Source organism: Coturnix japonica, chromosome 7 (genome assembly GCF_001577835.2).
Source record: "Coturnix japonica isolate 7356 chromosome 7, Coturnix japonica 2.1, whole genome shotgun sequence".
Classification (NCBI taxonomy): Eukaryota; Metazoa; Chordata; class Aves; order Galliformes; family Phasianidae; genus Coturnix; species Coturnix japonica.
The window spans coordinates 17,222,285-17,248,695 of NC_029522.1; the positions used below are offsets into that span (position 1 = coordinate 17,222,285).

Here is a 26,411-nt window from a genome sequence, read left to right on the forward strand (position 1 = left end):
AGTCTGCTAGCACTGTTACAGTTGCAGAACTGTTGTTGTTATTACACTGCAGAACTGCAGTGGCAGTCTATTCCTCTTTCTACAGTCAAAGGCATCAGTAATTATAAAATGAACGATTTTATATATTTTGGTGCACCTTATTTAATTGACATGAGCAGTTAGACACATCAGCCTGTGAGAATGCCTTCTTTTAGAATAGTTTCTTAGGAGGGAACACTATTGCATAAATCCTCAGCAGCTGAGGCAGCCATGGATGAAATGGCCTTTCTTATTAAATGTCACAAGATTTAATGTCACAGTATAATTGGGATGGAAGGATAATTGAGCTAAGCTCAACATGGCTTTTGCTGCTAACACATTATTAATCTGCAGGAGTGTTACAATATGTTTTATAAAGGCCCTATTCACTTGAAAACTGTTGGCTCAGATAGAAAAAAAGTGTTTTATTATAAAGCAATATGAACAACAATTTTGGATTTCCTTCATAGAGTCCTGTAACTAAAAGATATACCAGTATGGAGCACAATAAAGAATTAGGCATGCATTTTTTAAAAATTCATAGCTTAAAAATATTTCTTTAAAACAGCAGAACTTACAGGCAGCACCCAAACATTGTAACACAGGCAGAGAGTTTGAAATCCCAGATTTTAGCTCTCATTTGAGAATTTTCTTTAAGTTATTTGACTTGATTTAGAAAACAAAATGGTTAAAATAATTTCTCATGGTGCTGTTACTTTAATATAACTAATCTAGTGGCTGAGAAAGTCCTTTCTCTCATAAAACCACAGTATATGGATTGAATACACCACTGTGTCTTGAATTTTTTTTCCATTAAGTAAAACACAATAGCAGTAGAGAAGCCTTTTGCAGACATTATTAAGTTTCTGATGCTTTCTTTTGAAACATAATTGCATTTTCTTATGACAAGAGTTATATATTTATGCCATTTTTGGTAAGGAAGTAATTCACATGAGGAAGGTGACTAAATGAATCTGTTCTGAAATTCTGTTTTTATGAGTTGATTTTTTTTCCTCACATAATTATTACCTAAAACTGGAACACAAGACTATAATATATACATGCAAAATATACTACAAGCATTTGGCTCCACATTTTTATTTTTATTTTTTTTTCAGGAAGGCATTCTGTCCTTCATCTCACAGTTTGTCTATCAGTTTTTACTGTCAAGAAACAATTAAAAATTAAATTTGAAAAAAAAAAAAATAAAAATCCCACACATCTTTGTTAATGTTTCTCATTTGAAAAAGTGTTGGGAACAGTTACAGCATGTTCCTCTTGTTTTTTTTCTGCCAGCTGATTTCCAAATGGAAAATGGTCATTGTATTGCTGCCTTTTAAATGAAGCTGTTTTTTTGCTTCAGGAAGCATTCCTACCAAAGAATGGAAAAATCTACCAACAGAAACACTGCAACTTGTATTCTTAAAAGTCATAAATATTTTCCAGTGAAATTATATTCTCTATACAACAGACTACTTTCACTGAAAATTCACTACGTTGCACAGAAAATTTGAGATGAGTGTCACTTTGCTGTGATTCAGAGATCTACAGAGTCTGTATGATATAGAGTCTAGAGTTGTGGTTTGTTACTTCACCAGTATGGATTTATAAGAGACAGTAACTCAAATCACTTAAGAAGCAAAATCTTTATAAATATTCTGGAAAATGAAATCTCACAATTTAAGAGTGCTAACTCTAAATTTAGAATAAAAGGAAGGGTCATCCCGGGGTATTTGCTTGTACTCCTTCTCTCTTAAATAGAAATAAAAATAATAAAAATAATAAAAAAAATAGAGGATGCTTTATAAGATAAAGGACGTAAATTCAGTTTTCAGATCATTTTACCCAAGATATAAGGTTTTGAATTATTTATTTATTGGTTAGCCTAATAAAACTCTGCCATGAGTTTTTGACAACTGAAGGGATGAGGGAGCACTTGCACAAGTTCCCTACAGTATCAATGGGGACTCATCCATGGAGATCCTCAAAAGCCATCTGGATGTACTCCTGGGCATCCTGCTTTGATACTCCAGCTTGAGCAGGAGTAGGACCAGATGACTTCCAGAAGTGCCTGCCAACCTTGGCCAATCTGTGAATCAACTAGACACAATCAATGGTTAGTCTTCTGCTTAAAATAGAGAACTTTTAAATTATTTTGCTACTTATGGTAAACAAACAATTGTGCCCTGCATAATTTTTGCCACTGCCTTAATTTATATTCAAGTTTTGAGTTTAAACAATGCCTTGATTGTGCAGGAGAGCCAAAATAAATTGCAGATAACTTCAGAATATTGACCTTTTAAAATCAACAACAGTGGAAAAATATCAAACTATAGAAGTTTACACTAGTAACTGGGGGATGGGTTTAGCATGAAGAAATGGGACATACTAAGAAACATATTAAAAGTCAGCTCTTTCATTATCTTTGGTAAAAATAAATCCTTTAAAATTTTAGAATTTGTCTGTTCCTCTCATACACATTCCTCATCTTAACTGGAAACAAAAACAAACGCTAAAAAAAAAAAAACCACCACAAAAACCCCAATCCTAAAAACCCACCCTCCTTTGATTTGTTTGAAAATTGCTCTTTGCTTGCTTCTTTTCTAAGGGAAGTAAGTTTTGGGCCAGCTTGGCTCCTTGTAAATTCAAGAGATAGAGCCATCATCAAAGTCAAATCAAAAGGAATTATACACAGAGTTTATTTTGTGTTGCTTGTTTGGTTTTTTTTGTTTTTTGTTTTTTTTTTTTTAAACCTCAGAACAATATGAATACTTCATACAAATTACTTGTACTGAGGAGAGAGAGAGACTAAGGAGGTCAAGATGCATTTGTCCAATAGGCACGAAAAAGTTCTCAGCAGAAGCTATTCCATGAAATAAAGGAAACCAAGTGAGAGGTGCTTTCAGAATTAAGTTAAATTAAATGAAGCTCTGTCTAGCGTGAGGAAAAAAGCTTTTTATACTGCTGGTTTTTTAATCACTACTGGTAATCATACTGATCATGAGATGAAGCCTATTCTTTAAAGAAACATTTTGTAATTAGTGTAGGAACATCAAGTAAACTTACCAAGGCAGACAAAGTAGACTGGCAAAAATTAGTTCTTGTAAGCTGCATTTTGTTGTTGCTGTTTATTTTTGTGGTTTTGTTTTGTTTTATGCTGATATAACTGCTTTTGCCTGAGAACTTTTCCTGGGAAGCTAATACTAAATTCAGCATTAATATAAAGGTTATTCCAGCTTATTCTTTAAGTTATCGTGGGAATGAGTTATGAAAATAAATATATACCTTAAAAATCTTTTTAAAGGAGGATTTCCTTTTTTCAGTAATTGAGCTCAAGTTGTTTCAGAACATTTTATTTAAATTTCTTAGAAGATAAAGATTCTGCAAAATTTCTCGTTCTCTTGGGACAACCCATCAGATGGCACAGAATCATGGAATTGTAGGGGCTGGAAGGAACCTCTGGAGATCCTTTAGTCCAGTTCCCTGCTAGAGCAGGTACCTTACAGAAGGTTGCACAGGTAAGCATTCAGGCAGGTTTTGAATATCTGCAGAGAATGAAACTACACACGTGGTGATCTATCAACCTCAAAGTAAAGAGAGTTTTCTTCATGTTTATATGGAACATGTTGTGTTCCAGTTTGTGCTCACTGCCCCTAGAAGTGTCTCTGAGCCGTGCTGAAGAAAGCCTGGCCTCATCTACAGCCCAGACAGGGTATTCTAGGAGCCTGACTTCCACTCAGTGAAAATTCTTCAAGTTCATAATGCCAAAGGGAAATTCTTCAGGTTCATGAAAATGTATCTTCATAATCTTTGTAATCTTTTCCTAGGTATCTGAACATAAAACAAAGTACATAGGGATAAAGCAGTATTTCTAGCAAAAATATTTCTATCACAGCTGTTCTCTTCAGTCTACACATCTAAATACTAGCAGATCAGTTGAGACTGGGCAAAGGATGACAAAGTAGTCTCTAAGTTTCTAGAATGAATGAATTAAAGTGTTACTTTCCTAGCTCTGACAGTGCTCCAAGGCTGCTTAGTCCTCTCCTCTTACAACTGTAAGTTTCAGACAAATGTAAGCAAAATGAGGGGTAAGAGAATAAGTAATTTCTTGAATTACTAAATCATTTTGTTACAGTATTATGCGGAGTCTCTTGCAGTAGAGGAGTGAATAAGCAGTTCTTCATTGAGAGAAAGGGCATACTCAGCAGTGTTAGGTGCAAAGACATGGTTCTAGCCACTGAGTCAGTCAGTGAACATCAAATCAAAGTGCAATCTGGAATAAGTCAGGCCTGCAACTCCCTGTCCCACATGTCAAGGTACTGAACTTAGTGTGTGTGTGTTTTGAGTGCATATTCTCTTAGGCTAAAAGCACAAAATTTAATTTCACTCCTCAGGAGACTGAATTGCAAGTGTAGAAAGTAATTAACCATTACCAACTGATGTATGTTATAGTGCTGGAAACTGCAGAGAGTAAGGAACAATTATCTCCTGGTAGTAAAGCTCTGAGGAGCTTTTCCCTGCTTATTAAACATAAGTTATAGAAGGTAAGAGGGATGAGGCAGAGAAAGCAAATGCCTGAAATCCATGTACCTGATAAGCATAGCAATGATGTGAATATAGATGCTCTGGTATAGACCCCTGTAGGAAACTTCTTATGTAACTGTGTGCTCTTTACTGCTGTGAAACTGTAGCAAAGACTGATGAGCCTTCTATTGAAAATGGTGGCTAACCTCTTTTTGAATTTATTTTGTTATGTGTAAAGCAGGAGTATAAGAGGGTGTATTTTTTAACAAAAAACATGTAAGCCTAAAACAGTCCTGCTTCCGTAAGGTTCAGGATGGTAATAACAAAGTGCAAGAATAACTACAAAGCATCAGTAAAAAGTTGAAGTTGTTTATCTCCAGGTAAACAGATTAAAGTCTCTAGTAATACAGTTACTATATTCACTTATAATTAGTAAGTAAGCAGAAATTTTCAAAACTCTAAAAAGCCATAGCTGTGAGGAAAGCTAAAAGATGATCTTATTTCTGATATTAAAAATGGTTTCCTTGAGCACAGAAGAGCATGTTGGGGGAATTTATTCCCATTTCAGTCTGTAATAATTGCACTTAGATTTTGGACAGACAGCAGAATACACACAACCTATGAAAGGATGGAGTAGCTAATGCTTTGATGAGAGCTGTTCCATCAGACTTTTTTTCTGAGTTTACATGACATACTCAGATAACCTCAGCTGCACTCTAACAAAACAGAGCTCACACGGTCTATTTCTCCTTTACAGTTTGTTCTGCAGATTTTCCTATTCTCCATACTTAGAAAGAATCTGCAGCCAACAACAGCTAGTAAGGTTCTGACACTGCTCTGCCCAGACATTTTGGCTTTCTCATTCCCATGGAGTTTTCTTAGAGGAAATATAACCCTAGCTTCCCTAGGGTTTTTTTCTTGTATGCATAATACTGCATTTTGAAAACAGTAATTGAAGAATTAGCAATGTGGTTGTTGCAGCATACTTCTTTTTTTAACAACCATTTGTACACAAAATATCTGAGCTAATTAAGGAAGTGTTCTGATAAATCATAATGCTGTTAGCTGAATCATAGAATGGTTTGGGTTGGAAGAAACCCTGAAGATCATCTAGTTCCAAACTCCTGCTGTAGGCCAGGGCCCCTCCCTCCAGACCAGGTAGTTCAAGGCCCCATCCAGCCTGGCTTTGAATGCTTCCAGGGAGGGGTCATGCACAGCATTACTACAATTACTCACTAGGCAGAATAAGTCTGAACTTCACTCCATAAATACTAAGTCAGCATAAGAAACTGAATTTTCAATTTGAAACTTTCACTCATAATGAAAAGTGCCCTTCTAATGCATCAAGCTTCAGTAATAACACCTCTTTTAAAGAGACCTTGATATAAACTATAACACAACTACAGAAGCATCTTCTGTGCCACTGAATACCAGATAGTGTGAAAGCAAATAGGTTGCTTGTTCTCTATGTATTTTTGAAGGTTACCTCAAAGATTGATTCCATGAATCGATTTAATTGATTTTGTCATTGAACTGATGTAAGAAACTTATAAATGCTTCATACACTTGTAATGTTGTGCTGTAGAAAATTAGGAACCTACCATTTTTTAGGATCTTAAATTTAAGAGAGCTTTGGTAGCAGAGTCTGAGTAATATCTTGTCTTAAATGCTAAGCAACTGCTGCTCTGACTAACTTCAAGTGACGTTACCTTTACATATACTTACAAAAGGTAATCTATTGTTAACTTTGTGGCTTACTGTTTAATTTTGCTGTAGTGTAGCTGAATGGAATTGAATGTAGAGCACAAGTTAAAAGGTCCCTCTTCTGGGAAAGGCTGATTGTCGCTGTATTTTCAAGGTATTAAGCAGCACAATGGACTTTACCATACCTAACAAAAAATTACCTAGAATGTCAAAGAAGGAATGAGAAGTGTGGATAAAGAAGAAAAATCATTTTTTCTCTTGCAAAATAAATTATTTAATCATAAAATGAGTAGCCCTCAGCCAGGAAATTCAGTTTTGGGAATGGGAAATATATTGTGCAGCTCTTTTTTTGTTGGTGATATCAAATCTGAGAATTACTGGGGAATAAAAGTGATTTGTCTGAGTAAGAGATTAGAGTTGGATCGAGAGGATTGCATTGCCTGAGTTTGTGTCCTTCGATAGAAAGATTAAAGTTTTATTAGATTAGGTCAAAGAGCATGAGAATGGAATTGCATTTGTTCAAGTCTGCTGTTCTTTTGTATCAGATTCCTGACATACATTTTATATAATTTTATCTCCTTAATCATGTATTAAATATCCTAATTATGAATTTACTAAATATCATCTTTTTGTCATTGCTTTATTTTCAAAATACACATTTGCAATTAGAAAGAACCTCAAAAACCTAACTTGCACTTAGCCCAAATTTTTCATGGGAATTGCAAAGATAGCTATTTCTTAAATTTAGTCCCAGATTTTTTTGCTTTTAATTTCAGCATAGTCTACACAACACCTGACAGACTAGAACAGATGTTAATTAGAGCCTTTAGGTACTAGCATAAAACATGTAACTATATAATTAATAACAGTATCACGGAACTGTAAGAAAAATATTCTTGAACAGATGGTCTAAAGGCCAGGTTTAAAATAATTCAAGAAGGTTTATGTATCTCTGGATAATCATCCAAACTTCTGGATTATGATTTTTCCAATGAAATGAACAAACATATCCTCTACTACCAGTGGTAATTTTCTGCTTTTGCAAACTTACACAAACTAAAATAAAAATAAGAAAGGTCTTACTCCTGTCCTCATTGACTTCAATCAGAGTCTGGCATTGAAAGGATCATTACAGAATGGAGAATGAATTCATGGTCTGTGCAGTGAGCTGCAGTTGTGACTTGTAATTTCCTTAGAACTATCACAGCCATTTTTATCATTGACTTTTTCATGAACCTAACTGCTATAACAATTCAGTGCTTCATGGAATAGATTCTTACCTTTCCTTCTTCTACACCTGTGTAATTTAATTTTCTGGAAGAATATTACAATCTTGAACTGCTGGAATTGTCTGTATTTGGGAGATTCATTAAATGATATGTGTACTTAAGATTGAATTAGAAAAATATTCAAAATTATTAGTAAATTTAAAAATCATATTCAAGTAAAAGACAAGGCAGAACAAATGATTATTTGGAGTATCCTCATAGAAACTGTATTACATAACTGCATAAAAAATTGAAGTCATGGAGAGTGCTAGGGAAAAGCATTTATGCATGTGAAATAAGCATATGCTATGCAATTTAAGAAGTTAACTTTTTAAAGGTCCACATTGTTCTTTTTTCCACACCTTGTTGAACTGTATTATGTGATCCATGACTCAGATCTTGATGATGTAGATGTCAATGATAGAAGCATGCTGTCTTTCTGAGGGCCAGAATTTTTATTAGTGTATGTATATTCTCAAGTTTTATCTTATAGATATGTTAAATTTCAGAGCTTCCTACCATCTCAATAGTTGAATTTGCTGTGTTCAGCTTAATGCCAGGGGAAACAAGTGTTCTCTCTGCAGTTTCTCACTTCAGTTCTACTTAGTTTGGTCCCGATTCAGTTCAGATTACGTGTTCTCAGTGGACTTTATCATAGTTTATCTTACAGCTCACTTTTCTCTCTCCTTTTTCTGCCTGTGCATGCCATTCTTTGACTCCTTCTCCCTTTGTGCAATGTTTGTTTGTTTTGTTTATTTGTTTCTTTTTTCCTTCTGTTTACTGGAAGTTGTTTACTGGGGAAATAGGCAGAATTGGAGGCAGATCTCAGTGACTCTCCAAAATCAATATTTTCTCTTTATTGAAGAATTCCCCTTGTCTCTTCCCATGATTCTGGAAGTGACCAGATGAGACAGTTACTGCCTTAGACTTACAGCCCAGCCCAGCTGTAAGCAGAAGACATGTAACTGGGTGGCCATACCACTTGCTGCACCAGTTGGTGCTTGATACTAAGGAAATGAAACCTTTACATCCCTTAGTTCTGTAGCATCTTACCCTTTAAAAACTGGAACAAAGTACATGCAGTCAGCATTCAAAATAATCTTTACAAGTAACTACCAAAAATCTCTATACTTTTAAAGAAATGATAACGTGTAATTGACTGTTTCTTATATAATGACTATAAAAATCGCAGTTCTCCAGATAAACCACATGTAATTAGAGTGATTACCATATATAATCCACCACTATTATAAAACCATAAACTGTTATTCAGTGTAATGAAAAATCTGAAATCTAATTGAAAGTGCTGGTTTAGCATAATTCCCACAAGTCATCATTCTTTAATACTGTGAAATGAATGAGGCTTTTGTGGGAGCTATTAATTGTTACTGACAAGCAATAACCACTAGAATGAAGCTCTAATTATCAGCAGCAATTAATCACATTTGCTGTCATCTGTGATGTCAAAAAAAATAAAAAATAAAAATCAATAATATTCCAAACAGCAAAAAGGAATGTATACCTCATGTTTTAACTCATTTCATAGAAATCAGATAATCCTTTTCTGGATTAAGCAAGAAATTACAAAAGTGCCATTTTCATTCTAAACACAATGTTCAGTCTTGTTATATTTTTCAATTTAAAAAACTCTCCCACTTTATTCTGTTTTATGGAGACTTAGGTACCTTGCAGGTTTATTTCTACACAGTTAAGTAGAATTTATAACATCATTTGTTACTAGCATGATTTTATTGTAGGCACATGGCTTTAAAAATAAGAAATTATAATCATCATCTGAGCATAGTTCACTAGCCTGTTCCAGGAAGCCACTCAGTGTTACTTTTAACAAGCAAGCTTGAGTAGGAACTGAAGGGCTCTTGGAGATGAGGGTGTAAATAAGGCTGGTAGAGCCTTTATTCTGGTACTGAGCATTCAGATGAAAGGAACTCACTCAGAAAGAACACGTCATTAAATACTTTTAATCTTGTTCTCTTTTCAGTTGCTGTTGTTTGCTTCAAATATTTGTTTTCTACCTTGAAGAATCTACACAGTACATTAAAAACATACACAAACATGTTTGTGAATAAAAGGATAGAAAACAGTTAAATACCTTTACTAGTCATTTGCTTGGCCAAATATGTAATTCAGGCAACACAATTTGAAGGCAAACTGCAAAACTGATCTGCTAAGTACAGCACTGAAAATTCCTGATTTTGTAAATAATATTGTTGGATCACTAAGGGCACGTCATAGTCTGTACTCTCAAATAATTTTGTGTGTGGTTTGTTCTGGACTAACAGTAAATCTGGATCTTGTTGAGAGCTCAGGACATAAGACTTAGCCAGTTGTTACCGTAAGACACTATCAGCTACTGATGGCATAAAAGAACTCAAATTTAGAGTAGTATGAAAACATCAGTCTAGATTCTATTGTAAATAACTTCATTTTGAAAAAGCAGTGAAGTCCTAAACAATTCATTGTGCTGTGTTGTTCACTAATGGTTTCATCGGCTCCTCATAATCCTTCAAAGATATAAGTCCTTTAACATGAATAAACAGAGCAGGAATAACATCTGTTCATAATGTACTGCAAATATCCAGCAGAGCATCTTTATGGAAGAAACATATGAGAATTGACAGTTGGATACAAATGAAAAGAACTCTAAAAATAGATACAGGAATCATATTTAGCTAGGACTTAGGCACCTCCAGAACAGAGGGCAGATGCATTCTTTTCAAGTTTCAAGTAAAGTGTATTTCTGAAATTCAGTATACTAGTGCCTTTAGAAGTGAAAGGCTGGCCATATTACCAATTTTGTTTCATTTTATATAACTAGTGTTACAATTGTTTAACTACTGTATTTTCTTCTATACTTGTGAGTATTGCCATCAGAATGGTATAATAATATGTGATATCCTACTAATACAGTTATTCTCTTTGCATTAAGAGGACTGTAACCAGCAGATTCAGGGAGGTTATTTTGCCCCTCTACTCTACTCTCATAAGACTCCACCTGGACTACTGCATCCAGTTTTGGGAGCCCCTAGCACAAGAAGGATGTGGAGTTGTTGGAGCAGGTCCATTTGAGGGCCTCAAAGATGATCTGAAGGCTGAAGCACCTCCCTTATAAAAACAGGCAGAGAGAGATGGGGCTCTTCAGCCTGGAGGAGGCTCTGTGGAGACCTTATAGCGACTTGGGGAGGGACTTTTGATTAGGGTAGGTGGTGACAGAACAAGTGGAAATGGTTTTAAACTGGAAGAGTGTAGATTTAGACAGGAAGAAATTCTTTACTGTGTGGGTGGTGATGCACTGGAATAGGTTGCCCAGTGAGGCTGTGGATACCCCCTCCCTGGAAGCATTCAAAGCCAGGCTGGACGGGGCTTTGAACTACCTGGTCTGGAGGGAGGTGTCCCTGCCTACAGCAGGCAGCTGGAACTAGGTGCTCTTAAAGGTCCCTTCCAGCCCAAACCATTCTATGATAAATTGGTAATCTCTTTAAGATTCTGATCTCTGTAATTCTCATAAGACATTTTCACCACCTCTTGGTTATTTACAATCTCTAATTAGAGAAAAGTACTCATGGTTTTCCTGCTGAATGTAACTGAACATTCTTTCTCTGAAGTCCAGCACATTTTTGGCATGTCTGCATTTTCTTAAACTAATTGAAGACTTTGAAACTGTACACATTTAATATACACAGCATTGTCTTATAATACTGTCATAAATCCTGAAATGGACTGCTTAAGTGAATTGGGCCAGGAGAAAAAAGTTTGTATGTGATAAGAATACTTTGGAATGTAATTCTCTCCTTGATTTGAACACTTCTATTCACTAATGGAAAACTCTTTCAGTCATTTTTTATGAATTCCTAAGTTCTCAATGTGAAACTTAACAATGTGTGGATTTATTAAGAAATAATAGTAGTAATAGTTACCCTGCTGTGGTAAGATTTTGAATCAAAGAATTCGTGTTTATTTTAAATGTCTGACATTTAATTAAACTTTTTAAGGTTTTCTTTTCAGAAGAAATTACTAAGTAGTACTAAGAAATTTTCCATTACCAGCTTAAAACTCCTACACTAAATATGTATCATGACATAACACATTCATTTATGCTTGTTGTCAAGGTAACAGTTTTATCAGAATAGCAGATAAAAGTATTTAAAATTCTTAGTTTATTAGGGTAAGGTAAACACAAATTCTGCTAAAACACTAATTATCTTGCATTAATATGGGATTGAATACATTCATATAGGAAAAAATACACAAATATTACACTTGTAATATAGCGTGGCTCTCCTTTAAAGAATATAGTGGTAGATAAATAGTTGCAAATTCAAAAAGTATGTTTACAAGGCAGAGTCTTCTAACCGGAGCTCTCAGTTAACACATACTCAAGATTCCTGCTAACTTAACAGTGATGAACACCCTTGAACGATGATAACTGGTTTCTGCTTTGCTCTCTCTCTCCATCCCTCCTCCTCTCCCTTTCTTCTTTCCATCCATCCATCTTTTCATCCATCTCTATCTTATTTCTGAGTATTAACTCTCAGTTCCTGACATAGGTCATTTTTACATCAACCTGTTCTGGTGGCTGAAACAGATTATGTATGGAATAAGCATGAATGGTAGTCAGGCCAAAATGTGTGACAATTTCAAAGGTTTTAATAACAAAGTGGAAAATGTATCTTCAGTTGGTGTTAGCATTATCTGAAGAGTGAACACGTATGCACTAATTTGCACAGCAATTGCAACACATCCTCTCTTGCCAGCACCAGGCTGCATGTGGTTACAGCATAGTGTAAACCTTACAGAGCAAACAGTGCAGTAACCTTGAGACTGGTAACTTTTTCCTGTGGGTTTTGCTAAGTAGTACAGAGAGGGAGAAGCTTACAAAAGCCATACAATCATAGTTCCCTATTTATTTAACTGGGAGGTTGTGCTACCTTTAAACGACATCAAGTCTCTCAGATGACAGATTAAAAAGTTATCTTTGTTAATAGATGGTAAAACTTGCAGGAAATCAAATAAATAATACATAATAAGAAATACTGGGAGTTATTAGAATTTGTCCAATTTATTCCTACTAAAGATCTAGCTAAAAAGAGCTCTTCTGTATTATGGCTGCTTATTCTGAGCATTTGAATAGATGATGGCTTTGAAGATGCCATCTGAAGTATTGCACAGTTAGCGTAAATGATTTAAAAATATTCTGCTACTGTAACAGATCTTGAAATGCCTCATCTAATGGTGTATGCTGTTCAGAGCCAAACCATTTGAAAAAACTGCTAGCCTATATATTTTCATTATTTGGTAACATAAAATCTGTCTTTTAATGTTTTAGTAATGACTGAAAAATAGCTTGCAGAGAATAGTATGACCTTGGTTGGAATTTGTTTCAGTCAGACTGTACCTCCAAAGATGGCCCGGGAAGGTGGAAGGGTTAAAGCTCAATTTACTGGCTTGGGGAGAATTGAATTTACAGGCAAATGTTGCCAAGTTACTTTTTATTGCACCTACTTTTCTGAAATTTTGTATACCTTTTGGATACATCAATAACAATTTTCTTCTGACTACTGAAATATTTTCTGCCTTTCTAAATGTGGGGTCTGGAGATTTTGTTTGGGAATCTTCTAGGCCCTATAAGCAGCTCACTTATCCTGGTTGCCACAATTATGTAGTTTAGGATTCTTTTGATTGTCTTCAGCAAATACTACCTCCTAATCAATGTACTGCTCTGATCATTCACTTGATGATTTTATTATAGCTGTGCATATGGAATCTCATTTTCAAAGACAAGGGATCTAATGTTTTATCCAGCCTACCTCAGAAAATCTGATGCAAAACTGTATTAAGGTAATGTGGATACCATTGCACATGGCATGTACTCATTTACTGACTTGTGAGTCAGTGTTCGGTGAGGCTGTCTTCATACTGGTACATGTGGTAATTTCTGGAAAATTTCTTTTCCAGTTTAAACCTTCCTAATAGGAGTTTATTACTTTTCAGTAGCTGGAGAACAGTACAGCACAAATTCATTTCTCTTATTTAGTTCCATCTCCATTTCAGTTACAGACCCTGTTGCTATAATTAAGAAGTTTGTATTCTATATACTTGGGAGTGTTCTGTTTTCTTCACCCTTCTAGCACATTCCCCAAGGTAACATGAGATAATAACATGCCATATGGCAAATGGAATCAGCTGAAACACCACGGAGTGTCTTTTATCATGTACATTTTACAATATGACATTCCCAAGTTTGTAACTGATGAATACTACATCACCTAAGAATTCTAACTGTAAAAAGCTGCTTCTCCCATTAAAGGCATCCTTGCCAATACCTTGAACCTTTTTATTTTTTATTAACAAAAGTGCAGCAGCTGTCATTTTCTGGGAATCAACAGCTTACAAAGGAAGTGGCAGAACATCTTAATGTGTGGTAATCTTATCAACATGCAAAAAGTGCACTATGTTAGCATCAACAAAATATTTGCAAAATCACAAACTGTGCCATATGTAATTGCTGTGATGCAACACTAATAATATAGATTTCCTGAGAATTGCAGGATGTGTTATTTAGGTAGCACTATTGCACTGTTTAAATAGCACTGTTTGAAGGCATTAGGTGTAGTTCTACAAAAGTGAAATATAAGCAATGTCATAGGCATTTTGTAGGTGGGCTAAAGCAATTTCCCCAAAGGGCCAAACTCAACAAGGACTTGTATTTAGTGGATATACTGAACACACGTGGTAAGCTGATGCCACTTCAGAATGTAAAGCCCTGTAAGTAAACCATGTCTTAATAGCTGGTGTGTTGATAGAGCAGCATCTCACATTGGCTTTCATTTTGTAATATCTTTTGTAATCATTTTGTAAGCAGAAGGAAGCAGATAAAATAGATAGGCAAATGATAGATGTGTAGTGCTTAGTTGTGAGTACATCATTTCATCTTACAGTTGTGGCAAATGTAATTTTAGTTCATTCTGGAAATAAGTTGTATTGAAAAAGTTAAGAGTGTATTTCTGTCACAAGCAACTGAAAGGCCTTATGTAGCTAGACTTCCAATGGCTTCCTTCCCAGCTTGTACACAGTGTACTTTCTCCATCACATTTACTTCTACCACTGTGTCACGACAAGTGGCAAAGCAACTTTTCTTTAAAGCAAGGGAGCAGAAGAGCAAAGAATGAACTGTTGTTCACTTTCATGCAGCTTAGCTTCTGGATAAGTATATTTTTTACTCTCCTTCAGTCGTGCTTGAGAACTAAAAGCACGCACAAGCTCTAAATGAGCACTTTATGTGCCATCAGTGTGAGAAGGCAGAGAGAGCTTGTAATGTGGTTGCTTTGTTTCAGTGTATTATGTAATGCCCAAAGAGCTCTGTACTAGGATAGTATAATTTAAGGTTTTAGAACTTGGAGCTGCGTGGTTGAGAAAGAATTGTAACACGCAGCACAACTCTCTTTTTCTCTCTTGTTCAAATATTACTTGTTTGTCTTTCTATATCAAATCGTAACATGTTTTATTTAAACAAAGTAAAATGGAATATGGTAAAAGGATTGTATTAAACAATGTCAAATACCAGGATAGTAAGTACTTGCACTGAGGGTAATGGCAATTTGTCTCCAAAAGGAAATTAATTGTTAGAGTGGGTGTTAGAAAGGTATGCATGTGTGTTTATCCATATATCAATGGATACATATAGCAGTAATTCTCAGAAATACGAGAAAGGAAAGTAAGCAAAAGCTATTTCAAGTGATTTTGTACAATTTATGCTTATAGAGAATCAGCTGAGTTCTTTACCTGAGTTTTCAGAAACTTCTCTGTTTTTTCATCCTTAATTTCTCTTTCGTTCTTATCTGCATCTTATCCATTGCCATTCTCCATGGATTGCTTGTCTCCTTGTCATATGTTAAACCAGTGCAGACTGCATACTGAGAAACCTGCAGTGACAAATAGAGAAATATGCACGAGTTATGTGCTGGTAAATGAAAGACTTATTTTTATTGTTCTTCTGTCTTTTGTGAAAACAGAGATAAAGCAATGAGAAACTTGGGTCAAGTTCTGAAGTAGTAACATGTTTGTACATGTTACAAATTTTTACATTGCTAACAGCTTAATGCCATGTACAGAATCTGTTCATATTCCTTTTTTTAAAAAAAAACAAAAACAAAAACGTGGCAAGAAGAACACATAGATATGCAAGTTTTTCTTTGGAAGTCCGAGAAACATCTTCAGTGCATTTATGTGTCTACTTTTAAGCCTACTCTGGAAGTTTAAAACAAGGTGTCTTATCCATGGCACCTCTGAGTTCTGGTCACAATTGCAGGAATTATCCTTAGTCTGTTTACTTTCTTTCTTTTACCATGCTTTTTTTTTTTTTTTCCCCCCTAGAAATGATTTCCTGACTTTTCCCTAATTCCTAACAACCCCTCCATCTTTGTATCTCTTTGCCCCATCTTTGCTTCTGAATGGACAATCAGACAATTACAAGTTTATAAATTAAGATCACATTGTCCTACTTTATGAACTTTGCTATTCCCAGCATTCTCTGATTTCTAATCCTCTGAATTCCTTAATTAAATGCAAGATAGTTATAAACACCATTATGGGGAATTTGATCAGAAATACTTGAAATGACATATTTTTGTCATAGCAATACAAAAAATAATTAACTCCCCTGGGATGTTTAATAAAAACTGAAATGTGAGAACAGACAAGGGTGCCAGAGAATCTTAATTGAATTTAACTACAGACTCTTAGGACCTATCTTTGAAAATGAAAAGCTTATCTTTTAATAAATAATTCTATATTCACAAGGAACCTATTTTCTTGAAAAGGACAACAGAAGTTGTTTTCACAAAGACAAAAGGTCTTTTTTACCTAAAATAGGTAAAAGGTTTTTATACCTAAAATAGTTACCTTTAAATGATAAAAATAGTTGTCTTTCTATCTGGAAGTCTGCACAAGCCTCTGTGTAAGCCTGCCTGCCACAGGGCCTGGGCTGGACACAGAGATATAGTAAAGTGGGCAGAGCCCTGCATCAAAGATGACCTTACACAGGTTGAAAAGAGTGATTTGGTCCCACAGTTCCCATTGTTATTACCAAAAGGATTTACATGTAACAAACATCAACATAACTATCCTGTTATGCTATGTAATCATTAGCCTGTGTATCATTTATTGCAGAGCTCTTTGATTAGTCACATCCTAGCTTGAACATGTTTAACATATGCTTTCTTAGAGAACAGTAAATTTTATTAAGATGCTCTGCTTTTTGCAGGGAAGATATTAAATGCTAATTTTCATTATTTGCCAAGAAATGCATTCAGTACACAAAATACAATGTTTTCTTTGATTATTTTGCAGGAACCATCTGTCATGTCCCCACCCTCACTGTACTGAGGAACACAGATGCTGAAGGTAAGCAGCACATTTACTTTTGGCAACCAAACCACCTCTAGCCATTACATATAGCTAGCTTTAGAGCAAACATGCTGGAGAAGGTGGCTACCTATTGTGATTCTAGTGCACTGGGACCAACTGTGATTACTCATGACAGCAAATCTCCTGAAGTCCTGGGGAAATTTGTTTTATAGTTCTTGTCAGGAGAGCATATACAAACACAATTCCAGCTGGGAAGTGGAAACTTCAGGCTAGAAAAGTATCAGGATGAGTTCAAGTACGTATTTGCCCCTTCTCCTTCCTTCGTTCCAGTAGAAAATTATACTGAAAGCTGTTTTTCTCTAATGATTGTAGAAGACTCTGAAATTACGCACAGCAGGTAGAAACATTCGGCACAGTTTTCAAAAGATATTGCATATTCATGCGTTTTACAGTGCTGACAGCTAACTACTCCAAGTGGAAAGGCTATATGCTCTGCTGTTGTCCATTCTCTGCCCATTTTAATTCTTAAAACTCTGGCATCAAATTCGGGGGCTGTATGCTTTACTGCCTGTTATTCATACCATCACTGATGGATGAAGAAAAATATTTAACAATCCAAATCATTTTGACTTTGAGCCAGACTGAAACAAATTGGTACACTTCAAAAATGTTTGAAAGTGAAAAGGGATATTTCTTCAGTTAAACACATTAATCCCTTGCTATCTCCTTTCATATTGCACAAAGAGAACGCAGTGCTATAATATGAATGCACCTAGAGCATATTTCAGGAGCAAAATATAAACAGTGGCAGCGAAGGGCACTTTATGTAAATGTGTTTTCTGTGTGATGGCTTTGTCTCCCTGATGATTCTGGAAAGACATAATAATTTGGAAAAATAACTGGAGTGCCCTGCCCTTTGGTTCATTGCCCCAGGGTGCTTACATCCCCTTGCAAATCGAATTATGACAAAACAAAGGGTTTATTTGGGTGGGAGTTTCTTTTAAAATACAGTAAATATATAACTGTAGAAAAAACAGAGATAAAGCAGATCTATAAAAGACACCTTCAGGAAGAGGAAAAAGACCATCGTGCCTAACTTTATATTGCGCTCATTTTCCTTTTACAGCCCACCTGTCAGTCTTGTTATCTTTGTCTAGAAAAGAATTTACAGTCTTAGAATTTAAGTGTCTGCTTCAATTGGTTTCCATGGTAACTTGGCTCTGTTTTAAAACCTCTATATAAAATTGGATTGGTTAAAATGTTAATGCCAGAATGGTTGCCCATACCTCAACTACACCTTTTTCATTGATCAGCAACATTCAGTTAGGGGTGTCCTTCCATCTGCTCTAGTTCCTTTACCTCCTATAACACTCTGCCTCACTAAGCAAATCAGTCAGTTTTCATCTCACTTTTCAGAGATGCAGAATTTGGGCACTGACTAGTGATAACACATTGCATGCTGTGAAGTACAGAGCGAGGCACATTAGGCTCTGGCAACTCGAGCTCACTGGGGAAGGGTGGTCCTTGTGTCTGCAGTAACCACACTGGGTTATCTTAAAAGATACCAGAAGAACCAGAAGAAGGACAGGATCTCAATTCTAGAAAAATGCTTTTCATTAAGGTAGAAGAATTTCCCCTTTAGTCCAGATCAAGGGGAAACAAAAGTTTTAGAAAAGCAAATGAGACTATTAGTTGATTTTAAGAATTCTATGATAATATTCCGTCACTGTGGTTATGAACCTTTTATCCAACCTTTTGTTATCCCATATCTTAGTTTCAGGCTTTTCCCATGCACTCATAATTTCTGATTCTCTGGACAAGTTTAACTTTGTGATAATAATTCTGGTTGCTGATCTAAAATCTCATTTAAGAAAAAAATGAATAATTTTTATCTAATTTAAATACTTCAAGGATAATACAAGTTACAGTTGCAAAGAAATCTTCAAAGAATTTCTAACACGGAGATGATACAGCTCTTCAAGAATTACTCTGAAAACCTAATACATTTTATAAAAGATGATGCTTTACCTGTGTAACTAAAAGATCTTAAAATTCTATACTGGGTTTGCTTTTCTGAGTTGTATTGGGTACCTACCTATTTGTATCAGAAATTTTTGTTTCATAAAAGACACAATCAGAATGAATGAAAAATAATTTTTCACTACTGTATATGCCACGCAGACATGCCAAAAGCTACTGAATGTGTGTATACACCCATTAATTTACAACTGAGATTGTCTAAATACTTGGTAATGATCTTAGGTTTTGCAATGTGACAAAAAGATTATTTTCCTGTGATATGTGATTGTCCAGCTGGTCTTATTATGTGTCTTAAACAACCGAAGCAAGTTCATGTTTGCAGTGTTTTGTAATTTGCCTGGTATGAGAACTTGCACCTATATACACACAGAAGGGCATTTTCTTGGTGACTCCCTTGCATCTTTTCCTCCTTTCTCAGTAGCACTACTATGCAAGTTATACGCATGCTATATCTTTTATATGGGTTTACTTTTGTATAGACTAAACTTTGATTGTCAAATTCTTGCTCATGTAGATATTAGGAACACCTTGAAATTCAATTACAATTCCAGAGGAAAAGTTGATGTCTTTGTCCTATACCAAACAGTATAAGTCTTCTGGAAACTGGATTTAGCCTTCCATCATTCCTCCTAAAATAACTTGAAAAGCAAAACATTTTTCCACCTCTTTGTAGCATTTTTAACAGGTAGCCTCATTTACATGTCCCTAACACTGTCCTATAGACAATAATTTCTGAGGACATGGCATTGTCAAACTAGGGTATCATCTTTTCACTGCATTCCTCCCATCAATTTTGGCAATAGCATCTTTACAACACTCTTGCATGTCAGTACAATATGACCTTCTCTCACTGATTTGTGTGGACTATGCTTAATTGAACTATGCTTTTTGAATGGGCATTTTTACTTTCACAGTGTGATTTTTAGAATAGCTGACATACAACCAACTTGTCTTCAGTTTCCAGATGAAATAATAACATCTGATGCTTAATTGAATGAAAAAATAAATGGAAGTTCCTCATTTTTCATTCTTTTAGCCTCTTCTAATTCAATTGAAAAATTAAATATGCTTCCACTTTTCACGTTGTTTTCTTTTAATTTCTATTCACAGTCCTTATTATGAAAAGTGGACCAATTCTGATGCCATTGTATCATTAATGATTTCATTCTGATGCTAATTGGTACTCCATAATACAGTAGTTTGATGTGAAACTGATTATGATATGTATTTTACAGGTTGAGATAGGAAATTACTTGTCAGGAATGGTCTTTAATACAGTTCTCACTGTATTTAACTAACCTGCTAATTACTATGTGTTTCAACAGGCAAAATTTTCTTTCTCTCTGAATGTTGTTCATGTGTACAGCAGGGTAATTGTTAGCTGCAAAACCATCAAAAATATATCATTGGATATTTCTGCCTTTTTAGGTAGTTTATGAAATACTGATCGGTGGGAGGTATTTTCTTAATCTTTGCCCCATTATTCTGGATTATTCTTTGTTAAAAACTTTTTTTTTTTTTTCCTAAATTACTTTTTATTTTGAAATGTCTTCTATCACCTTACATTAATTATTACTGTGCATTTAAGGAATATCAGTGTCAATCACTTATCTAGTTTCTTGTTGGTAGGAATTCCAAATACCTCACTTCTATGCCTTAAATAATTATGTGCTTATTTCTGGTATAACTATGACTGCCCTCACACATTTTCCTATGTGAGATTTTTTTTTTCTTTTCATTCTACATTCAGTTAGGATGATCCAATTAAATACCTGTTTTCCACTTTTACTGTGCTTCCTGAAGACATGTATCATAATTTGAAGTCAGTCATATTGTGATTAAAGTAGAACAAACATGTCTGGATATAATAATGAACAGCTCCAATATTCACACACCTGTGAACTTTCACAATTACAAATCTCAGACACGTCTGAAGGCCAAAGGGTTTTTATATAAACAAGTATTTAGAAAGAGTCAATAGCTTGGTAAGAATTTTACATACCAGCTTTGAACTGCTGAATACCTTATAGATTAATTTGCTTCTTAGCTAGAACTAAAGCTCAGTGGAAATTGAGCTTGTTAATTTTTTTTTTTTTCTAAAATTTTAGTTTAATAAATATTAACACTTGTTAGAAAAACAGTATATTCTATAGATAGGCTGGAAATGATATGGATTCAAACCAGTCTTTCAGGACAGTCTCACTTGTCATTCAAACATATATCACATTTAGCTGGAACAAATAGCCATGAATGTCTAACAGAGAAATACAGAATATTATGAGCATGATTTACACGTGGCCTTGGGCAAAGGAAAAAGTGAAATCTGATGGAGATCATCCAAATCTGGAATGCAATCATGGAACTTCTCTAGAACAACTTAGCAGAGTTCTGCAAAAGACTGCATAATGCTCAGTATAGCCAAAATCTTGTGGCAGTCGAATTTGAACAAGAATGATTTGGGGATTTTCAGATGGTGTTTACAAATTCCATATTTACTATTACTTAAAAATAGAAATGAGAGACTAATCCTGCCATAAAATGTGTTGACTCTGCTAGATTTCCTGCTCCTAGGTGATAACAAAGCAATATGTAGGGTCCAGAGTAAATGACAGTGCTTTACTTCCCCACATTATGTAGTCTTAATCATTGAGATGGTTCAGATTCAGGAATTTGCCTTTCCCTGATCTGCCTTAACATCTCATTATCTTTGATAATATCTTTGCAGAAACATATCAAAGAGCGTCTCGCTCATTAGAGAATCTGTTTTAAAAAGTGAGAGTTTATTTATATATTTTAAGGAATGACAATTCATACAGCTGACTAATTTTACTGTCAGTTTAGCTCTGTTCATTTATCTGCACTGCACACAGCCTTGGAAGATGCTATCTCCCTGAATAATCAGCTCCACTCCCATTTCATAAATTTGGGTTCTCTTTTCCTGGACTAAGGAGAAAAGGAGAAAAAAAATAGAAATAAATGTATTCTCAGAACACCTCCAATTGCAGAAGAATTAGTTCTTTTGATCCAGAATCAAGGTATTATGCAGATGGCATTGGATTATGCAGCCTTTGCCTATATTGCATTGTTTAGCTGACTTTAGAAAAGTGCAAATGGTAGTTTGTCTATACATACCTACCCTACTATTTTACTGCATGATTAAGCAGAAATTTCACAAACCTAAAGTTCATTTCCTAATGGTCCAAATCCTTATTTAATAGAAAAGAGAGAACTATGTTCTGTTAAGCTCTTTTTTGAAATTCAAATTATGTTTATACCTTAGGGAAAAGACTAACTAGAGGCTAACACGGCTTGCATGAGCTTCAGATGATTAACCTACTTTATATCTCTCTTACCACACTGCATTGGTTAATCATTATCTTTTAACAGTGTCTTAAACAATTAGGAAAACAACATTTATCTGTTTTCTATATTTAGAAGAACTTACACAAACTAACCATATTTTTCCTTTGTTTTCCATTATACTCACCATTTGGATTGTGTACAGTAGAATTAACGTCAGAAAAAATTTAATCTCAATCCTTGAGTAGACTCTAATGAGTTAATTCTTTCCAATCTTTACTCCTTCTCTAAACCCAGTGTCCATTACCGTTGAATAAGACACTATGAGTTTTTCATTGGTAATGAAAAGAGGTTGTTAAAATTCACAGTGGCATTTTCCTACTTAGAAGCTGTTTTATCAGTTGCTGTTTCCCAGAAACATTAGACAACTGATTGGGCAGTCCAGTATAGTAAGAAGACATCACTGAATATTCTGTTCAGAATGAAACAGTAAGAACTACTATTACAATATTATTATTATTTTTAATAAGTGAAATTTTCTGCCATGCATTTAAAATTAAAGCACTATTTCAGTCAATATAAATGTATAGTGCACCTTGGCAACAGAACAATTCTCACTGATGAACCATCCAGATAAATGAGTTTTATCTTAGTCTGATATTATTTTTGGTTCCTTATGCTACAGGATATAGAATTCAAAATATACTGAAATATTTTTAGTTCTTTAACTCTTTTACATTACCTTTTGCTCCTGATCAGATTTCTGCAAACTATGTAAATGTTCTGTTGCATAGGATAAAAATATGTCCATATGAACATAAGACTATAATCAGATTCAGTTATTAAAATCCACAAGCAAAGTCTACCGTGAAACTGGCTAGAATAATAGTTCCAGAAGTTGTATGATCTTAATGGAAACTTACTGCAGCAACTACTTCTGAGACGTTAGATATTCCTTTCACTTATGGAAAATCTGGTCATAATTCACGCCTGCTTTGGGCATGCATGAACAGTGAATCTTTCACACCTTGAAAGGCTTGTATATAGAATCGTACTATATAAGAAAATCCTCAAAGCTTATTAATTTTGATCTTTTAGAGTAACTGTTGATATGTGACTCATCTGTCTACAGTTAAACTTCAGAAAATGTACGTCAGAGGGGGAGGTGCCAGCCCTACCTTCATCAAAATCAATGGGGGTGATTACAGTTGTGTGGAAGAATGATGGGTGTAAAGACAGAAGCTAGAGACTTAAATGATTAAATAAAATATACTGCATACACACATATAAAGAAAAAAAAAACCACTACAACTAACTACATAAAATAAAGGGCACTTAGGTGCTTATAATATCCTGGAGTCTGTTTGCAACTGCAAAATGTAACAAAATGACATTTCTTCACAGGAACACACTGACAGTAAACTCTATCAATTAATTCTGTAGTAGACTGTAGATATCACTGTACTCCTTGTGTGGCCTTGCTTTGAATGAGTACTTGAAAAAAAAGAGCAGAACTATCAAAATGAGTCAGAACTCCATAAATTTCTTATTAGAAGCTACAGATTTGTAAATCTGGCACCTGCTTTGCTTACATTTAGATGTCCAGTGTATTGGTAGAAGATAACAGAAGAAGTAGAAATGTAAAGTGAATAACAAAGACAGGAATATATTTGTGATGGAAAATACTGACTAATTCTGGAGCTTTCTGCTCAAGAGAATCCCACTACATCTAAGAAAAGAACTGTATCTTGGGAGCATTTAGTAACAAAAAGTTCCCACATGTAGAATACATAAGTAATATTCTTTATTAATATTGCTCCCTCTAATGCAAAGAATTCAGCGCCACCTTTTTAGCATTTCCCAAGGCCATACATTTCAGAAACTTTGTATTTAAATAGCTCTTTCCCAGAACTGTAATAACAGAAGATTTCATTAGCAACATTTAGGAGTTTTAAATTATCGCTGCAGAAACAGATACATTATAGTGCACAAAGAGAGAATAGTTTTACCCCAAAGCAGATTCTCAGTGTATACGATTCATATGGAGAATGATCATGTAAATTAACTGTTTTTCTTTTTGAGTATGTTTAAAACTAGATTTATTTTCAAATTAAGGAAACATTATCAAAGTAGCAGGAAAAAATCTCACCAGCAAAAAAATCTACTTGAATACTAAGCACTCACTGCACATTATACATGTACGCATCTCCATTTAGAAAGGCAAAGAGATTATTTTTTAATTGACAAAGAAATTGTGAAGAGTTGCTGTGAACTTTGGAACAGTCAAGAGTGGTATTCTAATGTGACATTAAAAATATTTTATGATTATATGAATTTTTAAATTTCTGTATAGACTAAGTACCAAAAAAAAAAACCAAAAAAAAAAACAAAAACCCCTGCCTCTCCATGTTCTTTCTTTTTAATCCATCCATTCTACTTTGTTTTACTTTGGTTTGATTTCCTATGCCTGCTGGGTCTCAAACATCCAGTACAGCCTCACTCTTCTACCTCCCACCCAGTTTCCTGTTCCTTGTCTGTGCTAATGGCTCATAGTGTGTTTTCTGAGAAGCTCCTCTCCTGATCCTGAACCAAACATGCTGGAGGCAGTGGATCCGATCAGCTAGTTTTGCCTGCAGTTTATTGTCCTGGAATAGGGCAGAGTCACTGACATTGCATTTCAGAGGAAAAAAATGTTACCAGCTCTGGTGAGGTTTGTGCATTCCAGCTATGGACAAGAAGGATTGAGCTCAATAAGTTTGCAGATGACACAAGTCAGGAAGAAGTGTTGACCTGCATGAGAGTAGGAAGGTCCTACAAAAGGATCTGGATAAGCTGGCTTGATGGCCATGGTTTGGATAGCCATAGGGCTATGGCCTATTGTACTGGTTTCAGGAAAACCTGGTGCTGGGACTTGCACTTTGATCACATCCCCATGGAATGGTACAAGCTTGGGGCAGTGTCTGGAAAGCTGTGTGGAGGAAAAGAATCTGGGGGTATTAGTCAACATCTAACCAAACATGAGCCAGCCCTGTGCCTAGGAAGCCACAGAGGCTAATGACAGCTTTACTTGTATAAGAAATAGCATAGTCAGCAGTAGCAGGGAGGTGATTATCCATCTGTTCTTGGCACTGGTGAAGCTGCACCTTGAGTAATATGCTCACTTTTGGGCCACTCACTACAAGAAAGACATTGAGGCCCTGGAGCATGTCGAAAGAAGGGCAATGAAGCTGCTGAAGGGACTGGACAAGTCTTATGAGGTGTAGCTGAAGGAACTGGGATTGTTTCATCTGGAAGAGAGGGAGATCTTATCACTCTCCACAATGACCTGAAAGGAGGTTGTAGCAAGGTAGGAGTTGGCCTCTTTTCCCAGGTAACTAGTGATAGGACAAGAGGTAATGGCTTTAAGTTGCACCAGGGGAGGTTCTGGTTGAATATCAGGGAAAACTTCTCAGAAGGACTGGTAATGCATGGTAACAGGCTGCCCACAGAGGTGGTGGAGTTAGTGTTCCTGCAGGTTTTTAAGAAAAGTGTTGATGTGACACTGAGGGACAAGGTTTAATTGGCATGGTGGGATGATCTTAGAGATCTTTTCCAACCTCAATGATTAAATGATTCTATGTTTTTTTCCTTATCCTATCCGGCACAGCTATCAGCCAGTGCCTATCTTTGTGTTCTCCCAAGTGCAGGTTTATCAGCAAACTTTAAGAAATCATATTTTGTCCAAAATAGTACTGCAGGAACAAAGTAACAAGTAAAAAACTTGCCAGCTTTTTGTTGCTGAAAATGTTTATTTGACTTGATAAAATACATTTAAGATGAACATTGAAAAACAAACAAACAAACAAAAACCACCAAACAACAAAACAAAAAAGTTGATTGAACTGGGTCTGGTTGGAATGGAGTTAACTTTCATGACAGCAGCCCATACAGAGCTAGAGAGAGTTAGAGAGCAGTGCGGTGATGCTGAGCTGCCCACTGGCTGATAAACTTGCACAAAAACATAAACTATCTGAACAAACAAATTAATTACTGGACTGACTCTGGTGTGGTTTAGAATTAAGGAATTTAAACAAGACATTTTTACTATCTACTACTAAATTGAAAAGTAGTGAAAATGTGATGTGGCATCATTCTTAATATACTGTATAGGAAGTGGAAGGAGAAACTGGCACT

The 26,411-nt window shown here is 35.3% G+C and overlaps 1 protein-coding gene across 1 annotated transcript in view; it reads right to left on the reverse strand.

Moving 5' to 3' along the window:
- The window catches only part of B3GALT1 (beta-1,3-galactosyltransferase 1), a 150,827-nt gene that overhangs the window by 83,273 nt on the left and 41,143 nt on the right, over nt 1-26,411 (reverse strand). Inside the window, exon 3 of the mRNA XM_015868611.2 lies at nt 15,315-15,454. The gene's annotated coding sequence lies outside the window, so the exon portion shown is untranslated. The remainder of the gene's footprint in view (nt 1-15,314; nt 15,455-26,411) is intronic.